This window comes from Balaenoptera musculus, chromosome 2 (genome assembly GCF_009873245.2).
Source record: "Balaenoptera musculus isolate JJ_BM4_2016_0621 chromosome 2, mBalMus1.pri.v3, whole genome shotgun sequence".
Classification (NCBI taxonomy): Eukaryota; Metazoa; Chordata; class Mammalia; order Artiodactyla; family Balaenopteridae; genus Balaenoptera; species Balaenoptera musculus.
Window position 1 is genome coordinate 70,905,716 of NC_045786.1, and position 22,258 is coordinate 70,927,973.

Here is a 22,258-nt window from a genome sequence, read left to right on the forward strand (position 1 = left end):
CTTTGGAAAGTGTTAGCAGCTGAGCACACCCATTTCCAAGGAATTCAACACCATCGCAGAATTCTTTTCCAAACTGGAATTAAGCTCTCAGATGACTACATTAAACAGACCCTTTACGCCCACACTGTAATGCTTTGAAAGGAATGACTACTTTGACTTTTTAAGCACTGGAAATTTCTACATTATACAAAACTGGTGGAGAGAAGGAAGCCACATTTTTTTTGTTCTTGAGAACAGATATGAGAGATAGGAATAAATGGAAAATGCAGAATGTTATTTGGAAGACAATTTACTCATTTTAAGTTTCAGTACTCATAAACAAAAGTGGTTGGAAAGAGACCTCGTGTAAGAATTCCCCTTAATCAGAGGAAGATTGTTTTGTTTCCTCGTGTTTTTTTTTAAGTGTCCTTATTACAACGTAAGCTGTTATCATCATTTTTTAAATGAAGGTTGCTTTATCGGTAGTCATAAATGCACAGCCTACTGAATTTAAAAGAGGCACACATTAATTTTAAGTGTAAGTACGAGTTACTAAGTGAACAAGACATTCTTCAGGCGGTACAGTGGCTTTTCTGGGCATGTGGCACTATTTGGAGGAAAAAGATTTACCACACACTGATCCACTGACCTAAGTCATATTATGATTGCTTCCCTAACCTAACCTGTGCCTCCCTTCCCAAGCCCACCTCCCTACGTATCCACCTGTCTGGGGCAGCGAAATAGTGTCTAGCAGACATTTATCCTTCAGATTTTATTTGAAGAAAGACGTCAGAGTGCAATTATCTAGTATAACTCAGCTACAATTTCAGGTACTAGTTAGGAAACAGAGAAATGAAAATTAATTTAATCTGTGTACAGGTTGGAATTGTCCCTAGTTTTGAAAAGAGATTAGTCAGAACCTACGAGAGTTTCCTTTTGATTCCAAAGCGGAGGAAAGGAAGAAGGAAGGAAGGGAGGGAGGAAGGGAGGGAAGGAGAGAGGGGAGAGGGAAGACTCTGATACTAAAACATGCTTTAGGTTTCTGACAAAGTCTTATAAAAACTTAACGTGAAAAAAAAAAAAAACGCAAACCTCACAGTTAACTACTGACAGTGGCATGTGCTTTCAATCATATTCTGAAAATGTGCAAGAAAGCGAGGCAAAATTTTATCATGGTTCTCATTTACATTTATCATTCCCTCACTACAGGAATATATAATCACACACAGACATCTGTGGATGATTATATATGAAGATGGGCCTTTCAAGATCAAGTGTGAGAAAAATTAATGCACAGAAATCTCTTGCATTCCTATACACTAATGATGAAAAATCTGAAAGTGAAATTAAGAAAACACTCCCATTTACCATTGCAACAAAAAGAATAAAATATCTAGGAATAAACCTACCTAAGGAGACAAAACACCTGTATGCAGAAAACTATAAGACACTGATGAAAGAAATTAAAGACGATACAAACAGATGGAGAGATATACCATGTTCTTGGATTGGAAGAATCAACATTGTGAAAATGACTATACTACCCAAAGCAATCTACAGATTCAATGCAATCCCTATCAAACTACCAATGACATTTTTCATATAACTAGAACAAAAAATTTCACAATTTGTATGGAAACACAAAAGACCCCAAATAGCCAAAGCAATCTTGAGAAAGAAAAACGGAGCTGGAGGAATCAGGCTCCCGGACTTCAGACTATACTACAAAGCTACAGTAATCAACACAGTATGGTACTGGCACAAAAACAGAAATATAGATCAATGGAACAGGATAGAAAGCCCAGAGATAAACCCACGCACATGTGGTCACCTTATTTTTGATAAAGGAGGCAAGAATATACAGTGGAGAAAAGACAGCCTCTTCAATAAGTGGTGATGGGAAAACTGGACAGCTACATGTAAAAGAATGAAATCAGAACACTCCCTAACACCACACACAAAAATAAACTCAAAATGGATTAAAGACCTAAATGTAAGGCCAGAAACTATCAAACTCTTAGAGGAAAACATAGGCAGAACACTCTATGACATAAATCACAGCAAGATCCTTTTTGACCCACCTCCTAGAGCAATGGAAATAAAAACAAAAATAAACAAATGGGACCTAATGAAACTTCAAAGCTTTTGCACAGCAAAGGAAACCATAAGACGAAAAGACAACCCTCAGAATGGGAGAAAATATTTGCAAATGAAGCAACTGACAAAGGATTAATCTCCAAAATTTACAAGCAGCTCATGCAGCTCAATATCAAAAAAACAAACAACCCAATCCAAAAATGGGCAGAAGACCTAAATAGACATTTGTCCAAAGAAGACATACAGATTGCCAACAAACACATGAAAGAATTCTCAACATCATTAATCATTAGAGAAATGCAAATCAAAACTACAATGAGGGCTTCCCTGGTGGCGCAGTGGTTGAGAATCTGCCTGTCAATGCAGGGGACACGGGTTCGTGCACTGGTCTGGGAAGATCCCACATGCCGCGGAGCAACTAGGCCCGTGAGCCACAACTGCTGAGCCTGTGCGTCTGGAACCTGTGCTTTGCAACAAGAGAGGCTGCGATAGTGAGAGGCCTGCGCACCGCGATGAAGAGTGGCTCCCACTTGCCGCAATTAGAGAAAGCCCTCGCACAGAAACGAAGACCCAACACAGCCAAAAATAAATTTAAAAAAAAAAAAAAAAAAACTACAATGAGATATCATCTCACACCAGTCAGAATGGCCATCATCAAAAAATCTACAAACAATAATTGCTGGAGAGGGTGTGGAGAAAAGGGAACCCTCTTGCACTGTTGGTGGGAATGTAAATTGATACAGCCACTATGTAGAACAGTATGGAGGTTCCTTAAAAAACTAAAAATAGAACTACCATACGACCCAGCAATCCCACTACTGGGCATATACCCTGAGAAAACCATAATTCAAAAAGAGTCATGTACCACAATGTTCACTGCAGCTCTATTTACAATAGCCAGGACATGGAAGCAACCTAAGTGTCCATCAACAGATGAATGGATAAAGAAGATGTGGCACATATATACAATGGAATATTACTCAGCCATAAAAAGAAATGAAACTGAGTTATTTGTAGTGAGGTGGATGGACCTAGAGTCTGTCATACAGAGTGAAGTAAGTCAGAAAGAGAAAAACAAATACAGTATGCTAACACATATATATGGAATCTAAAAAAAAAAAAAAAAAAAAAAATGGTCATGAAGAACCTAAGGGCAAGATGGGAATAAAGACACAGACCTACTGGAGAATGGACTTGAGGACACGGGGAGGGGGAAGGGTAAGCTGGGACAAAGTAAGAGAGTGGCATGGACATATATACACTACCAAACGTAAAATAGATAGCTAGTGGGAAGCAGCCGTATAGCACAGGGAGATCAGCTCGGTGCTTTGTGACCACCTAGAGGGGTGGGATAGGGAAGGTGGGAGGGAGGGAGATGCAAGAGGGAAGAGATATGGGAACATATGTATAACTGATTCACTTTGTTATAAAGCAGAAACTAACACACCATTGTAAAGCAATTATACTCCAATAAAGACGTTTACCAAAAAAAAAAAAAAAGATCAAGTGTGAGAGTTCCAGTGTCTTTCTCTATATTCATACACCAATCGTGAGGCAATTCACTAGAGCTGGCTTAGTGAACGGGGCAACACGCGGGGAAGTCCAAAGGCTCTTTCCCCGCCACATATAAAAATTCTATAGTAATTTCCCTGACCCGCACCCCCGCTCCTTCCCACAGTAAAGCTCAGAGGTGACTTTCCTTTCCCCTATCTGTTTATAAGAATCACTGTGTACTTTTCAACACTCTCTTTTGTAAGGGTTCTCTATTTTTTCCTCAAGTCAAAAGTGATGCCAGGGTTTCCCTGGTGGCGCAGTGGTTGAGAATCTGCCTGCCAATGCAGGGGACACAGGTTCAAGCCCTGGTCTTGGAAGATCCCACATGCCGCGGAGGAACTGGGCCCGTGAGCCACAACTACTGAGCCTGCGCATCTGGAGCCTGTGCTCCACAACAAGAGAGGCCGCGACAGTGAGAGGCCCGCGCACCACGATGAAGAGTGGCCCTCGCTTGCCACAACTAGAGAAAGCCCTCACACAGAAACGAAGACCCAACACAGCCAAAAACAAAAATAAATAAATAAATAAATAATTTAAAAAACAAAACAAAACAGTGATGCCAAATTATCACTACAGTATCTTGGCTCTTCTGATCCCCAATCAGAATTTCCCCTCCCCTGGTTGAAAGTGACATTTTCTACTACAAAAAAATTTCCAAGCAAAAATTGGGTTAGACTAGAATAAATATGAGTCACAGCTGAACATGAACTGAAACAGCAAATGTGCTGGTGAAATCCCTCCCTTAAAAACTATTCTTAAAAATGATAAACATGGTGACCTATGCAACAACCTGGATATCAACTTTTTGTTGCGTTTGCTTTTTGCTGTGAACTAGTTCAGCAGGCTCTGCTTGTCCTGCACCAAGGATGCTTCCACGACAACTTCGAAGGCAGGACCACAATGCATTGTCCTAGGAAGACAGGGCTCCGAATGACGTAGAACAATCAACTAGGGGCATTTCATCTTCAGATCTGGTACGTATGAGATGCACTGGTCAGTCGATATGTGGTGAGACTAAGGAAAATGTAGGTGCCTGGCAAAAAATCCACCAAAGCCATAATTGGATTAAAGTGGAAGTTAATTTTGAACTCTACCAGACTCACTTTTACTTTTAACAAGATATATTTAAAGGAAGTATTTGCTAAGTACAATATCAAGAAGCTTTATAAGGAAATTTTCAAACTATGACTCTAAAGTCTTACACATTCTTTCCTGTTCAAAAGGCCATCAACTGTTAAGGTATGACGGGGTTACGTAAGCCTGTCAATGAGAGACAGTGAGTGAATGCAGCCTGGAGCAGAGCACAGTTATAATAGCCCAGTAAGTGAGACAGTACTCTCCAAGCTCCCAACACGTAAAGGGGCAAGAATTCACTCAATTTGGCTGTAGTTTCAGGAACATCTGTAAAACATTTCCCCCTAATCCCAGTAATTTCTATACTTGTGATCTACCAATAATATTCTATTCATTTCTTCCCCTGTCAGAAAAGTTAGGCCAAAAAAGCCAAAAGAGATTTAAATGTAAAACACTTAAGCCAATGAGAGCAGAGTTGATCATTCACTTTTATCTGGGCTTTTGCAGATAAGACACACATCTCAAACAAAGCACAGAACGCTCCCCAATCTCTACTCCTGCTTTTATCTTTTGATGTTGCAAGAACTCCAATGGGTCACTATGCAGTGGTATCTTTCGGAATAAAAAAAAATTCCTTGGGAGGAGTTAAGTCCCGGCTCTTCAAAGCTAATTAGAACCACACCACATAGCACTGTTTAGCACGCTGCTAGAACAGGCCTGTCGTATGATGTTAAGCTTTCATCCTCTTCAAGAGACAATTCAATTTATCATCTTCTATTTACACACCAGTCACTCAGAACACAAATCCAGCCGCCAGTTTAGAAAAAGAAGGCCAAGAACTACCCATCGCTGCAGTCACCACCATTACCATCACTATTCACCACCCGCTCCGGCCCTTTTTCAGTAGAAAAGACAAGATAGAAGAGGCAGTGGCTTCCTCTTCCTTCTCCTTTCAGGGTCTTCCATGTTAGAAACCCTGCCATTTTCCCCAACTCCAAAATAATCTCAGTGCTTCTGTGGAAAAAGTTGAAAAATGGCTCCAGCACAGGAGGTCAAGGTAGAAGGTACTCTGCACAGAAGGTTGTCTCGGGCGTGTATACTAGGAGGTCCAGCTGTGGTGCTACCTATCTATCTCCCAGCCAGGTTTACTTTCCACAATCCAAATTCAGTAACAAAAGATTTGGTGGGAGAGTGTAGACGTAGACAAAGTGGGAAGAAAAACGAAGTTCCTTACAAAAAAATTTTTTTTAAAGAAGAATGAAAGTGACAGGCCTGTATATAGTTCAAAGATGGCTTTCGCACAGACACAGAGAAAGCCTCATTGTCTAGATCAGGCCAATTGCTGACAGCTCTAGAGAAAGCCAGAGGCAAACAAATTGCAGCCTATCACCTGGGAGAAAGAAGATTTTCAGGGCCTCCTCTGTCAAAATGAAATCAAAATCAAGGTTCCAAAACAAGTTTCACAGAAAAGGCCAAATGAAATGTGTAATTTCTCAACTCAACCACAGCAAACCTTCACTCCACACTGAGATATCTAGAGTTGCAGTCTAAGATTATTTTATCTTTAAAAGATAAACAGACAATCATTCTTAACGTGTTTTAGTTAAGTGACTGTAATTCTAATTTCGGAATTATCAAGAAAAAACTTCTGAACTAGTACCTTTAGGGGACCCCTATCCCCAAAGATGAGAGCTTTACTTAATCACTTCATCAGTATCATCCTGAAATTTAAGTTTGATGACAATTTTTCCAAGCACCAAATATGTGCCAAGTACAATGTCTGGCAATGCAGAGAACACCAAGATAAAACAAGCTTCTGCCCCAAACAAGGTTATCATGGGAGTGGGGAGTTGGGAAAGTGGAGAAGGAAGCCAGCTCTACTTTTAACACAGGAAGAACACGGGAAGTGCCACGTAAAAGTCCAAAGTACTACAGGGCATAAAGTACCACCGAGGAAAGAGAAAGCATCTTCCAGTGCAGGGAGGGGGCAGGGAGAAGGCTCTGACATGGCAGCATAAAGAAAGTAACACCTGAGGAGCATCAGGAAGGAAAGGTAGGATGTCAACAGGCAGAACGGGGTGTGTTCGTGGAACCACCCATTCTGGTAGAGCGGTGATTCTTAGACTCTTTAATTTTGTGAATTAGTAAAATCTCCAGGAAAAAAAAAAAAAGGGTAGTGGTGGGGAGAATGAAAGAAATTAAAAGACGGAACATACTAAGCTAGGAACTGTGTATTCCATAAAATTTGCTTGGGGAGGGCTTCCCTGGTGGCGCAGTGGTTGAGAATCTGCCTGCCAATGCAGGGGACACGGGTTCGAGCCCTGGTCTGGGAAGATCCCACATGCCACGGAGCAACTCGGCCCGTGAGCCACAACTACTGAGCCTGCGCATCTGGAGCCTGTGCTCCGCAACAAGAGAGGCCACGATAGTGAGAGGCCCGCACATCACGATGAAGAGTGGCTCCCGCTTGCCACAACTAGAGAAAGCCCTCGCACAGAAACGAAGACCCAACACAGCCATAAATAAATAAAATAAAAATTAAAAAAAAAATTAAAAAGAATGTAAGCAGACAAGAATAGCATTAAAAAAATAAAAAAATAATAAAAAAGTTTGCTTGGGGAGAAAACTGGACTGGAAAGATTTTTCCCCCTCAGAGAAACAAAACAGCAAGAATTCTATTGCATTTTTTATTTTGCAAATGATAATGAAATAAATAATGGCTATCTATTAGCCTCGTCATTTTATAAGTAAAGGAGCATTTTCATTCCAAAAATGTAGGAAGCACGTCATCTCAGAAACTTAAAAATGGCATTCCTTCTCATGCAAGGGCAGCTAGTAAACCTTACACTGGTCAGGTGAAAACTTGGTCACTGCCCACCGGGTACCTCTGTTTAGTAGGAGTCTGTGGGTTAGAGTCTAGGACTCCTGTAAGGAGCTGAAGGAAATACAGGTGAAGCCACATGGTAGGGATTTGGAATGGTAGACTGAGGAAGATATATTCAATTCGGCAAAGTGAAGAATAAGACTTTTTCAGGGAGGGGTAAGGGATTAACATGATGTATAATCAGGGCTATGCTCCACAATTAATTTGATCAAAATGTGTGGGATGGAATGGGAGGGGTAGGGGGGCGCTGCTGCCCAAGTGAGACTGGAAGTGCTCAGGCCACCTAGGAGAATATTGCAAAGTCCAGGTGAGAGGCGTTGAGGGCCTAAAGCAGGGTGCTGGAAGAATGGAAAGGACTTAGCAACAGATTACATATATCGAATAGGACTTGAGGAAAAGGACAGAGTCAAAGAGATTTCCAGATTCTGAACCTACATACAAGAAAAAAAAAAAATGACAGTAGTGTCAACAGATATATGAAAATTCATGAAAAGGGACTAGATCTAGGGGACTAGATAAGAGGAGGAAATGAATTCATGCTGGGGTGGGACATGCCGGGCAGGAGTTTGGGAAAGGGTGGGGACATGAGACAGGACGCTGGAGAGTCAGACATGGAAGTCTTGGAAGGGGGCAAGCTTACCTCCTTCATCACTTGGGCATGTCTGAACCCTCACTACATGCTAGGCACTGTACTAGGTGCTACAGATATGCTGAAGACCAGCAGACCTGGGACCTGCACTCATGGACCTCCAATCTGGCAGGAAAGACAGACGTTCATGCAGTAATCACACAGGCAGTTGTCATTACAACTTGCATTAGAATGTCTAATTTCCAAAAGAGGAAAAAGGAAAAAAAAAATAGAGAACAGATACTTGGAAAATGACTTCAATTAAAAGGCAAAATGAGACTGCCACTGGAACCAGAAGGCAGTTAGTAGGAAACAAATTGAGCAGACAATTCCTGGAAGCTGGTGGAGGAAGCGTTTCAAGGAACAAGTGACAAATGGTGCCAAGTGCTGCTGAGAGGCCAAGAGGGATGAGGAAAGAGCAAAGGCCACTGGCCTGTTCACTGAGGACAGGACAACCTGAGCGCAGCGTGGAAGCAGGCGGGGCCGGATTTCAAGGCGTTAATGAGTGAGGAGATGGTAGAAAAGTGCAAGTGACAAGACTTCTCTTTCAAGAAGTTAAATGACAAAAGGAAAGGAGATGGGGAGAAAGGTGACTTGAGGAAGGGGTGAGTTTAAGCGATCTCCTTATCAAAATGGGGATGATTTCAACAGGATTGAAAGCAGAGCAGAAAGGGCCAGCAGAGAAAGAGAAAGAGGAGAGAGAAGATGTAAGAGAGGAGGAGGACGACTGCCAGGGCCCGGCCCCAGGAGTAGGAGGGTATTACATCAAGAACATCAACCAACAGGTCAGCACCGGCTCCTTGGAGAGAAGGGGAAAGGAAACAAGGGGAAGATGAAAATACGCAGAAATTATAATGGCAAGAAAGGACGTTGAGGAAGCTCTTGTTATGGGGTCATGGGGTCCTTGCTGGAAAACAGGGGAAAGGGGGAGACATTTGCTGTGATTTGAGTGAGACATGAACAGCTGGAAAGTGCCATTGGCCACCAACTGTACATTCATGCTACAAGCATTTACGGAGGGCCTTCCAGGCACCAAAAACTGTGCATTTACACATGGGCATAAGTGAAGTCAGCAGGCATTTATTACTATAGGCAAATACTCTGGGTAAAAGAGAAACAGGTTGATTTTATCATTCTCACATCTAGAAAAAGACCATAAGCAGTAACAGGTGATAATTACACATCCTTTGAAGCTTATGTATGTGCTAATGGATGAGATTCTCACTATTACAGGAGCCCAAATCCATTCCTCAGAAGGAAATATATGGTGTTAGTTCATTTATTCCACAGATACTGCATGCCTGAACATCAGACAAATGAGCTCTGAAGAGGCAAGCCATGGTTCCTGTCCTCCAGAAGGTCACCATCAGATGGGATGTCCTGAAAGCTTCCGCTCATTCCAACATTTTGGCACATTTGAGTGCTCAGAACATTAACTGAACCAACCCTCACAATCTCTATGCTTCATTAGGAGGTAAGACTGGCTATCTGAACATTTTTAACAAATACTTTTCTGGATGCAACATGATTTTAGGGAATGGACTGGACCAGAAAGTTCCATGGCATGGTTTTTCAGTGCCATTAAACCCCAAGATGAACTCTCTTCACCGCAGCTTTTCAAATTATAAATTAAATGTGTCACTTCCCTGCACATAATGCTACATATGTATTTTCAACTACAGTCACAATAAGAGCTATCCTCCTTACCCCTTCATGACTTGTTCCCTGTCACCTCTTGTACCATCCTTGTGTGTGGGGGGGTGTAATTTTTTTTTTAATGTTTAAAAACATTTTTATGGGCTTCCCTGGTGGCGCAGTGGTTGAGAATCTGCCTGCCGATGCAGGGGACACGGGTTCGAGCCCTGGTCTGGGAAGATCCCACATGCCGCGGAGCAGCTGGGCCCGTGAGCCACAATTACTGAGCCTGCGCGTCTGGAGCCTGTGCTCCGCAACAAGAGAGGCCGCAATAATGAGAGGCCCGCGCACCGCGATGAAGAGTGGCCCCCACTTGCCGCAACTAGAGAAAGCCCTCGCACAGAAACGAAAACCCAACACAGCCATAAATTAAATAAAGAAATAAAATAAATAAACCCAAAAGTTAAAAAAAAAACATTTTTATGCTAGTAAAGAGCATCTCACTTCACCTTCCTGGTCCAAGCAAGCACTGTACAAAACCAAACCCAGTTCTGGCTTTATTCCTACCATGTACATTTAACCATTCAGTATGTACTAAATATCACAGGGGGGAAAAGGGTTAAAAGGGGGGAAGATCATGCTTTACACTCACACTGACACATTTATTTCCCTAATTCTCTTGATGAGACACTTTAATGATTAAAAAGAAATTAATAGCATGTATCAATATTGCAAAAATATGATTAATGACTTTTTTGAGATGAAAGTATCATCATCCTGATTATTAGGTAAAGAAAAGCCTATTAACTAACTTTCAAGTAGGGTAATTTACTCCATTAAAATCAGCTACGATGTTTCAAGATTTAATGTATTGTTCAAATTCATGTATGCAAACAAACTCATTAAAATTCAGGTGACCTCACTCAGAAACTCACTGCACTTAAAATTCAGGGCCCTAACAGAGGACATTGAGCTGGAATATTTAAATTGAAACATTTGTCCTTTCTAGACAGGGCATTCGACACTGATTTTGTTTTTGTTTTTGTTTTCACCAGAAGGAGGAATTCAAGATGCCTGAGAGTTTGCAGCAGCTAAAAGGTTCTGAAGAACTTGCTGCTTATATCATACCGACATCCTGCACCCAAGGTCAAGGGCTGTGTTGGACACCTCCTTACACCAGCTGAGGCCAAGGACAATCACCTTCACTTTGGAAATGGGTTTAAAGAAATACTTCTCACTCTAGCTTAGTAAAACGCATGTAGTCCTAAACTTTAAGGATTAATTTTCTAGAAAACTAAAGCACACCCCATTAAGCAACCAAAATGTCCCCGTTCATATTTTTTATGGAACTTGTGCTAGCAGGTGTTTCTCAAGTTACCTGGAGAAAAACCAAACCCTCACCACCTACTGACCCTGGCTGCGTGCGAGGCCCTATGCTAAATGCTTCCCTACAGGACTTCATTAAACTGCCTCACGCCAATTCTCTGCAGAAGAAGGGACAGGGACCAAGGAGGTTTAAAGGATGTGATGATGTCACCCAGCTGGTAAGGAGTAGCGCCCACAGTGCACCTTGCGCCACATCACCTCCTTAAAGATAGCTAATCTTTTTTTTGTTTCTTTTTTAACATTTCTGAGTCACTGTTGGGGCAGAAAGGCATAGTGGTTAAAAACATAGACTCTGGAACCAGACTGCCTGGATTCAGATCGGGGCTGGTTCCACCGCTTACCAGCTGTGTGACACTAAGATGTTATTCAACCACTCTGTGCATCAATTACCTCATCTGGAAAAAGTGGAAATAATAACAGAATGTACCTGAGAGGTTGCTGTGAGAATTAAATGGGTCAATCCATGAAAAATGTTAATTCATGTAAAATGCCTAGAACTGTACCTGATATATAGTAAACACTAGGTAAATGTTAGCTCTTATCATTAAAAGCAAGTGTTAGAACAATGAAACCCCACGGATCACCAAGGTTCTCATAGCGAACCCACCCTCAGGGAACCAAGACTGAGTTCACCCACACACAGTCACACACACACACACCTTTTTGTGTATCTCCCATGTGCCAAAGACATTATGCACACAACAATGCATTTCAGTCTCGAAATAAAACATAACAAAATTCCTGCAAGAGAGTCAGTACCCTTCCTTTATCAATAAGGAAAATGGTTAAATAATTCGCCCAAGGCTCTCAAGTAGGAAGTAGCAGAATCAGGATTGGAATTTGAGAGTTTCTGTCTCAAAAGCCCAAGTTCTTTTATCTACACAATGTTATCTTCAGTTCTTATGTCTACTTTTCCCATTGTGTTGGTGAGTCCACTGCTATCACTTAGGATCGGAGTTTTGGAAGGGACTTTTGAGTGTATCTAGCACAACATTCCCTGTTTGCTTATGAAGAAAAATGGAAGCCTGAGAGGCTCGCTACTGGCTTGCCCGAAGTCACATAATGAATGCCACTGCCACGGTGCCACGCTGCCGCTTTTTCCTCTTGGATGCTGGTGGCCTGTCTCTAGGAGGCCCCCAGCCCTGCTCCAACGACCACTGTATAAATCAAGAATGCAAAGGCTAAGTTTGGACCCAGGGGCTCCCCAGTGAGGCAAGTTCATTAGCAAATGGACTTGGTTATATGCAGTTTCGCTGCTTGGACCTTTCCGCTTTCTGGCTCACAGCAGCGTTCTGGAGACTCAGGGTTAGCAAACAAATCAGGTGTCGGTCTGGTCTACAATGTCACTGTGAATCTGAGGAAAACTGCCGAACGAGGCTTTACAAACAAAACCCAGAGTAGAGACAATTTCACCCTGGAAGAAAGGAAAGCACAGGCTAACGAGAAGTTTAATTTGTCAAAGGAAGGAAGCTCACAATTAAAGCAGCTGTTCCTAGCACACTACAGTCTATCTGAGGCCAACAACGCACGTACAAGCACAACAAACCATCGGCCCCATGTGGAGAAGCAATGCTGAGATTCCTGACATAATTAGTTTCCTTTCCACAAAAGAGCTGGATCCATAATTAAACTCTGTCTCCTCCTGCCCCCGTTCTGCTGTGTATATATTTGATTGCTTCCTAAGGGACTGGGTTAGAGAGCAGGAGACAACCCGAAACCACAGTTCACTGACGTCCCAGGGCCAACAGGCGATACGATGCATGTTTGTAGTAGCTGTTACTGGGCCTTATCCAGGGAGAGGCTGATTTCATCCGTCCACTCAACACACTTCTCAAGGGTTTGCTGGTCAGTTTACACAGTTCTTACAGACCACTGGAAGTGACCGCTAAGACAGGCTAAGTGCCAGGGCACTGAGTCCCACGGAAAACTGCAGGGCCCATTCTGAGAGGAACAGGTTTTGTGGACAGACTATAGTCCAGAACTGAACTGAAGTTCAAGACTCAAGCCTTGGCTCCTCCACCTACCTGCTTGATTGATCAAGAGTCTGTCCCCTTCTCAGAACCTTAGCTTCCTTGCCTAGAACATGAAGACAATCTCTGTCCATGGACATGATTACTGAAGAGTTTAAACAGGGACGTAAGTGAAAGTACTCTGTAAACAGTAAAGGTCCAAGGGAAGTGAAGGGGCAGCCGAGGAAGTCTGCTTATCTCCTAACTGGTCTCTGTGTGGAAAATCCCCAGTGACTCCCCACTGCTCTCAGGATAAAAGTCCAGACTCCTGAACAGGTGTAAAGTCCCTTCACAATCTGCCCTCTAATTATCCTTCAACTTGACCTCTTGTCACATGCCCATCACTTGAGGAGTTCCTCCAGGGGCTGTAACTCCCACACCTGCAGGGGACAGCCCTCCCTCCTGACACTCCACATTCTACCCAACTAGCCCGTCCTGGGGGCCTGATTTTAACTTCCATGTCATTCCCCCCTAGACGTCCTCCTCTACCTCTCCTCCATGCTTTCTTAACATCTTACATTAATCCCTTTGAAGCCCTTTTAATCATTGTGTTCAAACTGCCTGGATACTCACTACTCTTTTCTCCTCTCAATATTTCGTGGACTAAAGAACATTGTTCACTGAATGAGTGAATTTAGTGAAAATAACTTAGTGTCTGACACTAGTAGCCTACTAACAAATCACTACAGTTCCCAACCCCAGCCTCTCCTTTTTACTGATAAGAAAAGAAAGGCCAAAAAAAAAAAAAAAAGACAAAAGAAAACAAAGGCCACGAGAAGCTAAAAGACTTGCCCAAAAGCAAATGACTAATCACCCTACGTCTCCTAGTTCAATCTCTGACTTTTCTCCCACAAAATACTATGTCCAGGTTTTATGCTATACCATCAATGTCCTTCCATAGCAAGAGAACTGAAGGTAGAGGAGTTGTAAGAGAAAAGAGACTTGAAATCAGAAAACTACTGCTCAAGGCCAGGCTCTGTGTGACCCTGAACAATCTCCATGCCTCTGGGTCTCAGGCCCCCCAACTGTCAAACAGAAATTTAGCATCAGCATACCTAAGAAGCAAAAGGCTTCCTATTGTTTGTTTATTTTTCACCTACTTCGCCATGTTTTATGTGACAAAAATGAGGTAATCTGAAAATACTTTATACATCTCAAAGAAGTATTTTTACAGCTTTCAAGTACAGTTATCCCTGGGTACCTGTGGGGGACTGGTTCTAGGACACCCCTGCCCCAAAGAGTATGCATATCAAAATCTGCAGATGCTCAAGTCCCTTATATAAAATGGCACAGTATTTGGCATATAACCTATGCACATCCTCCCATATACTTTAAATCATCTCTGTATTACTTACAATACCTAACACAATGTAAATGCTATGTAAATAGATGCTGGCACGTGGCAAATGCAAGTTTTGCTTTTAAGAACTTCCTGGAGTTTTTTTTCCTGAGTATTTTCAATCCAAGTTTGGTTCAATCCTCAGATGTAGAATCTGTGGATGTGGAACCCATGGATACAAAGGGCTGACTATAGTTATTTTTCTGGTGACATTTAGCTTTATTGTTTAAACCAAGACATTTTTAAGGACAGGATTCAAAAACATTAAGCAGTCTCTTTGGTACTATAAAAAGTTTAATCAAATTACAAGATCAACACAGGCTCAGCTTGGATTAACTAATGCTACTTCTTCTTCCTTCTGTCTTCATGTCATCAAAACCCTAGTGTCAAAAAAAAAAACAAAAAAAACAAAAAAAACAAAAAAAACCCTAGTGTCTACCTGCAAAAAGAAACCTCCCCACAATCATTAACTGAAAAAGGACAAACCCTTTTTTTCTTTACAGACACTACTTGATTTCATAGACTCACAGAATGCTGCAGCCAGAAGAGACTGAAGACCATCGAAGCCTGAACTTGCCTTTCACAATGAGAAAACAGGCCTGGTCTAATGTCCTTAGGAAGGACTTGTGCCATCACTGATTGGAAACGTGCAACAATTGTTTTTCAGAGTACTATATACTTTATTTTGCAATAACAAGGAGACGACCTGACCAAAAAAATGTGGTAAATCATATAATGAGATTCCAACAGAAAATAAAATACAATGGTGTTTATCGAAGCTGAAGGCTGAAGGGCCAAGACAGAGACACACCTCTGATGATATTTATATATACATGTTTTTAAATGTAATTGTTATGGAATTTTGTGGATGTGAAAGAAATTATTTTGCTTGTTTCGTTAATTTTTCATGCTTCTATAAGACTGGAAATTTTCAAAACAATAGTAAGTAGACAAAATAGGAAATGCACTCACTCAAATTATTTTGTTTATGGACAACATCCTAATCTGTTCATTGCTGGTTATGACTGAGACATGGTTATGACGATTTTTTATTATTTAGTTTTAAACAATGTAAGAAAGCAATGCAGTCAAAAGTCACCATATCTTAGGCAGAAGTTTCTAACTCCTCACCCAACAGTTTATTCCAACTGTTAACAAAAGCAAAAGAGACTGAAAAGTAGTCAAAGAAACTGATACAGGAGAAGGGTGGAATGCTGTTTTCATTCTTCTCTTCCTAATCCAATCCCCTCTCCCCAAACCCTGATAGGGGTGAGGTGTTAATGGAGAGTGAAATGAGAAAGTGGTCTGATTCATTCCAAAAATGGAATAGTTAACTCTCAATAAAGAATTGTTTTCCATGCCATCTCAAGATTTTATTCAGAGACCTTAAGAAAAGAAAAAATAAAAAAATTCCTTGTTGAAAAACATAAACAGCTATCCCATCCAAATTCATAAGCAACAAATTACAGTAGGGTTAGTCATTGACATCTCACAATGCAAACTTTCTTTTTTTTTCGTAATGGATTTCGTGTATGAGATTTGCATGAGATTAAACTATTTTGCGATACCTATTCCAGCTAAACAAATATTGCATAGGGTCATAAGAAATGAACTCTTATAATTCAACTTTTAAGTAGATCACCCTATATTTCAGGTCAAAAGTTGATCATACATTTTAGAGACTGCCCTTCTACTTTATACATCAGGAAAATATCTATGAATTATTAAAAGAATTACTGCCAAGTTCTTCCCTCAAATATGCAAAATTACGACATGATGTGGGTAAGTCACGCCAGTCCCAACTTTGCCAGCAGGAAGCTGTGAAACACGACATACTGCTTAACGACTTTGTGGTTGGTTTTTATCATGATGAGGTGGGATTCCATACCTAACCGAGCTTCTGCTAAGCGCTTTGAAACCCTGCAATGCCGTCATGGGACTGCAAGCAGCACTGTCACCCAGCCTGTCTTAGTGACAGCAAGCCTAATCTAATGAACATGAGGACATGCAGAGCTTTCGCATTTTCTCCTGGGAGCCAAGAATTAAAATTCTGGGCTGAGGAAGATGAGAGCTCCGTAGAAAACGTCCAAAGTTTCAGCAACAGGTAAATACCAAAGTGCCTAATTAAACTGATGCTGGATGCTACAGGCAAGACAGCAAGAAAATACTTTGTCACAGTCAAGAAACAGGGCTGCTGCAAGAACTGTTTCCAAGTTGTTTCCATCACTTTATGTGGCTTCCCTAAGGAAGTCCTAAGTAACTACGTAACTTAAAAAAAAAAAGCAGTGCATACATTTCTTTCTCTAAGGACAATCAGGCACCTACTTCCTTTAAGGTTCTTAATAATTCAACGCAAAATAAGGAAAATCCCAAAAGTCAAAACTGAACACAGGAAAAGGACACATCTCCAGACACAATGTATCCAATAGGGACTTCCCTGGTGGCTCAGTGGTTAAGAATACACCTGCCAGTGCAGGGGACACTGGTCCGGGAAGATCCCACATGCCGCAGAGCAACTAAGCCCGTGCGCCACAACTACTGAGCCTGTGCTCTACAGCCCATGCTCTAGAGCCCACGAGCCACAACTACTGAGCCCGTGTGCCACAGCTACTGAAGCCTGCATGCCTAGAGCCAGTGCTCCGCAACAAGAGAAGCCACCGCAATGAGAAGCCCGTGCACCACAACAAAGACCCAATGCAGCCAAAAATAAATAAATTTATTTAAAAAAAATATATATATAGGGCTTCCCTGGTGGCGCAGTGGTTGAGAATCTGCCTGCTAATGGCAGGGGACACGGGTTCGAGCCCTGGTCTGGGAAGATCCCACATGCCGCGGAGCAACTAGGCCCGTGAGCCACAACTACTGAGCCTGCACGTCTGGAGCTTGTGCTCCGCAACAAGAGAGGCCGCGATAGTGAGAGGCCCGTGCACCGCGATGAAGAGTGGCCCCCGCTTGCTGCAACTAGAGAAAGCCCTCGCACAGAAACGAAGACCCAACACAGCCAAAAATTAATTAATTAATTAATTAAAAAAAAAAATATATATATATATATATGCAATAGTCATTGACAGATAATGTTTTAATACTGAAATTTAACCATGACACACTGCACAGCAGACACTACATATTCACTTTAGAAAATAGATAGCAGGGACTTCCCTGGTGGTCCAGTGGTAAAAAATCTGCCTTCCAACACAGGGGACATGGGTTCGATCCCTGGTCAGGGAACTAAGATCCCACATGTTGCAGGGCAACTAAGCCCGTGCACAACTAGAGAGAAGCCAGAGCACTGCAACAAAAGATCCCGCATGCCTCAACGAAGATCCCGTGTGCCGCGACTAAGACCGACACAGCCAAAAAAAAAAAGAAAATACATAAAGAAAAGAAAAAGAAAATAGATAGCAAAGGTGTAGGATGTTGCCATCCACTCTCTCCGTCCATTGCCCATGGCCCACATCAGGGATCTATCCCAGCCCTCGGTCTTGCTGAGCTCAGACAGGACCTCAGAACTCTATACAACACAGCATGCTGGGAGGCAGCTACCAACCCATCAGCATCGACATTCATGCTGAAGCCCATTTCGTCCCAGCTTTGCATAGTCCTCAACCCACTATACCAAAATACTGAAACAGATCTTCAGAGAAAGCCACTACATGACAGTTTCAAGACTACCCAAAAACCATCATTTAAGCCATAAAAAGGTATTTTTCCATATTATGTAATTTCTAAAGGATAATAAGAGCAGAAAACATAACTGCAAACATTAGTTTTACTCTAGACACTATGCTGTTCCACTGAGATACACAAGCGGTTCTATATAATAAATGTTTATATCCATCTTTTTAAAAATAGAATTTGGCTTTATTCAACCCAAACACCCAGCCCAATTCCAAACCACTCACTACCCTGTCACTCAAACAGTGCTGGGCAGAACACAGACACAAACATAGCTCCATCTGCTAATTAAAACCGGGCATGAAACTGTTAATAGGCATCTGTTGCATTGTTTGAAGCTAATGAGCAAAGACAAAGCTGAAATGGCTCTTCTAAAGCAAACCCAGTGATTTCACTCATTTTCTATTTGGTATTTATGTTAGTGGGGGGTTGGAAGCAGGGTGTTAAACAGCTTATTATGGAGACTGAAAGACAAGTGAAATATCTTTCAGAGTCTAAAATATCCCTTTAAAACTGATTATAGAAAGACAGCATTTTATAGTGGGGGAAATACCATTCTTGTATTAAGAATTCAAATTAAGCACTATTAATCTTGCCTCAGACATCGTCTAATTATCTAGAATATTATGAAAGATAATAACTAAAATTTAAGCAATGCTTTTATAGCTCATATAGTGCTTTCATAATTCATTCATCCAATTGATTAGTCATTTAATAGAGGCCTTGGAGACTTAAAAGGTGAATAAGATTTGATTCCTGCCCTAGGGAACTCACATCAACCCTGAAAAGTTGGTATAGTATTAGTATACTCTAGTACAGATAAAGGAACTAAGGCCCTAGAAGGACGACTGACTCACTAAAGGCCAGAAATGTAGGAACGGCAGATGTCAGGACATGAACCCTGATCTGACCCCAGACCTATTGCTCTTAATTGACCACGCAATCTCCCTAACAGCAAACATGAACCAAGCCGCTACATCGGCTACTTAAATTTCAGAAGATCCATATTATGTTATGTTCCATGATATTACTCACCATCTAACAGCTACTTCCCCATTCCCCACTCCCACCCTCTTCTCATCCTGCTATGAAAACTCTTTCCTGCAGAATTTTCCCACGTACTCATTCTAACACACACCAGAGAGCGGGTCTCCAGAATGGTCCTGTGTGCAGGCAGGCAGATCTGACCTACAGCCAGCCTCAGGCCATGCCGGCAGCTCCCTGGTCTCCCGCTTCTGGTTCCATGGTTCCTTCTAGATTCAGTTATCAGATTCCACTAAAATATCAACTGCTAAATTTTTCCTTGTCTTCAAAGACAATATCCAAACCTATCTCCCTGCAGCTTTTCTTAGAGGATCCAAACAATCTTGGTGCTGTTGCCAAGAGAACCTCCTCCCTGGTTTGCTGCCATGCGGAACAGCTGGTGAAGCTCTTTGTGAAAGTACGCTTATTCTTAAGACACATCCAGGTCTGTCTCCAAGACTCAGTTTCCCACTCCCATCCTTGATTTGTTGAATGGCTTTTTGCATTCGCTAGAACACAAACTGAGGAGATGAGTTTAACCCTTTATGATCAAGCATTAAAATCCTGAAACAGTGTTCTTTTCAAAGCTATCACCTAGATGGGAAGTCTATCGACAGCTTTGAAAGAAAGGGCCATGGGGCTCTCTCCCTTTCTCCTCTTAGCAGAAGTCCAGGTTCCCAAGCAGACTTTCTGCTGACCCCTCTGTCACCCACCACCAGTCAGGGCAGTTCTTCATTCTGCGTTGGGAGTCTGGAGGAAGACTCTCCCTTCCCTTCCTTTGCCCAGATGCTGAGAAGTGGGAAAGCAAAAGCAGATGTGTGGCCCAAAACTGCTCCAAAGAAAGATGAAAAGAGCTCAGGTCCTCCTGCCCCTGTGGACACCGATGGGGAGAGTGATAACGCAGACGGTGTTCCTGTGCCCAGTTTCCAGAATTCCTTCAGCCAAGCTATTGAAGCAGCCTTCACGAAACTGGACACGCCAGCTACTTCAGATCCCCTCTCTGAAGAGAAAGGAGGAAGAAAAGAAAAAACAAACAGAAGCTCCTGTTCAGCACCTCCGTCGTCCACACCAAGTGACACTACTGGCCTGGCTACCTTCTCCATCCGGTTTTCTTTTTTCAGTGCTTTTGTTTTGCTGCTGTAATTTTTAAGTATTTGAGTTTGAACAGATTAGCTCTGGGGGGAGGGGGTTTCCACAATGTGAGGGGGAACCAAGAAAATTTTAAATACAGTGTATTTTCCAGCTTCCCGTCTTCACGCCAAAATAAAGTACTGACACTCACAAGAGGGAAAAAAAAAAAAAAGACAGTGACATTAAAATAAGGCTTCATGTACAAAATGTTCAATTTGAAGTTGCCTGTCCCTTACATATTTTTGTTTGAGAGGTTGAAACCACGGAAGACAACTATGAAAATTAAAATTGACTTGCACTACATATCTGGATTATGCTCAGCCAAATGTTGATATCATCTTGGATAAAAATGTAAATATGACAAAGTTTGTTTTTCAGTCAATCAGTCTTGATAAAAACTTTGAATTGCTACCAACCAAAAACAGTTTTTCATTTTAAGCTGGGGTCAGCGAACTCTTTCTGTAAAGGAACAGTTAGTAAATATTTTTAAGCTTTGTGGGACCCATATGGTGTCTGTTGCATATTCTTTGTTTTGTGTTACTTTTTAATAACCCTTTAAAAATGTAAAAACCATTCTTTGCTTGTGGACTGCACAAAAACAGGCTGCAGGCCGCAGGCCACATTTGGCCTGTGGGCCATAGTTTGCCAACCCCTAAACGAAAGTAACTGAATCCAAGAAAAAAATGTTAGGGAATAAAAATGTTAGGCACTAGGCTGCAACGATTATCAGCACACATTAATATGACATCATTAGTTATTTTGCACATGGAAGGAATTTTCATGGCAGGATACACTTTGATCTCCTAACGTGAAACTACAGACATAGAAAGGGCAAAGGACAGTTAGAACATGCTGAGTTAGACCATATAAACTCCTATAGGACTCTGAGTTGTATTGGCATTTACTGTTTTCCCTGAAGTGATACAGCTAATCCAAATGGGAACACCTTAACTTTCCTCACATAAAAGCAAACGTGCAAAATTGAATTCCTCCCTGGAAGAGATGGTGACTTGAATCTATGGTGGTGATCATACTGATCAGAAATAGCAGCAGCTCAGCTGTGAAAAGTGATCCAGACTTGAATCTGGGGTTTCACTAGAGGCTCTTCTACAACCAGCTGTGTGATCTTGACAGTATCAACCTAAGCTCAGTTTTCTTACTTATAAAACTGGGCCATGGGCATAAGGTAGATAATTTCTAAGACTCTGCTGTCAAACTATGACTATACTAAATAATAAAACCACTCAGGAAATACCCTAACAGGAAGAAGGGGGCAGGGCAGGGGAGAGACAGTTAAGGGAGGAAGCTTAGACTGTCCTGTTAGAGGACAGGGCTGGGTTTTCTCTTTCTGTTCTCCCAGCACCTTGTTCGGTACAGGCCATTCCAAGACATCGATACGACCCTCGCATCAATATTAAAATGCACCCACATCCCATAAGAAATATAATTCAGAGCTACTGTATTACCGTTTCCTAGTTGTCTTAATGCTACATTTTACATACATTTAATTAATCATTATTAATGATCATGTAAGGGGCTTGGGGAGTCAAGCAAAAAACTTTTTTTTTTCAGTTCTTAAATGTTTGAACTGAAACGCTAGTTGGTTGTTGGTCCTAGACACTGGGCCTACAACTTCAAATGGATAAAACATCCCTACTCAAAAGTTAAATATTATCTGACTGATATACGAAAAGAGTCCCAACAAGTCAGTTGAAAAACTGCACCCTCTACCACCCCCAAGAGCAGAAAGGAAATGAGGGGAGCTGGGACATCAGAGAAGATACCAGAACCTTAGATACATGAAAGAAGAAAGCATCTGTGAGACAACTGTTTCTGTAATCAAA

At 41.7% G+C, this 22,258-nt stretch overlaps 1 protein-coding gene and 1 long non-coding RNA gene across 2 annotated transcripts in view; one reads left to right on the top strand and one right to left on the bottom strand.

Moving 5' to 3' along the window:
- The window catches only part of RAB8B (RAB8B, member RAS oncogene family), a 69,110-nt gene that overhangs the window by 43,398 nt on the left and 3,454 nt on the right, over nucleotides 1-22,258 (bottom strand). The gene's annotated exons all lie outside the window — the stretch shown is intronic.
- On the top strand, nucleotides 8,736-12,147 carry LOC118890778. The gene is made up of 3 exons (XR_005018826.1): nucleotides 8,736-8,821; nucleotides 9,507-9,690; nucleotides 10,907-12,147. It is a non-coding gene; the product is annotated as an uncharacterized LOC118890778 (long non-coding RNA).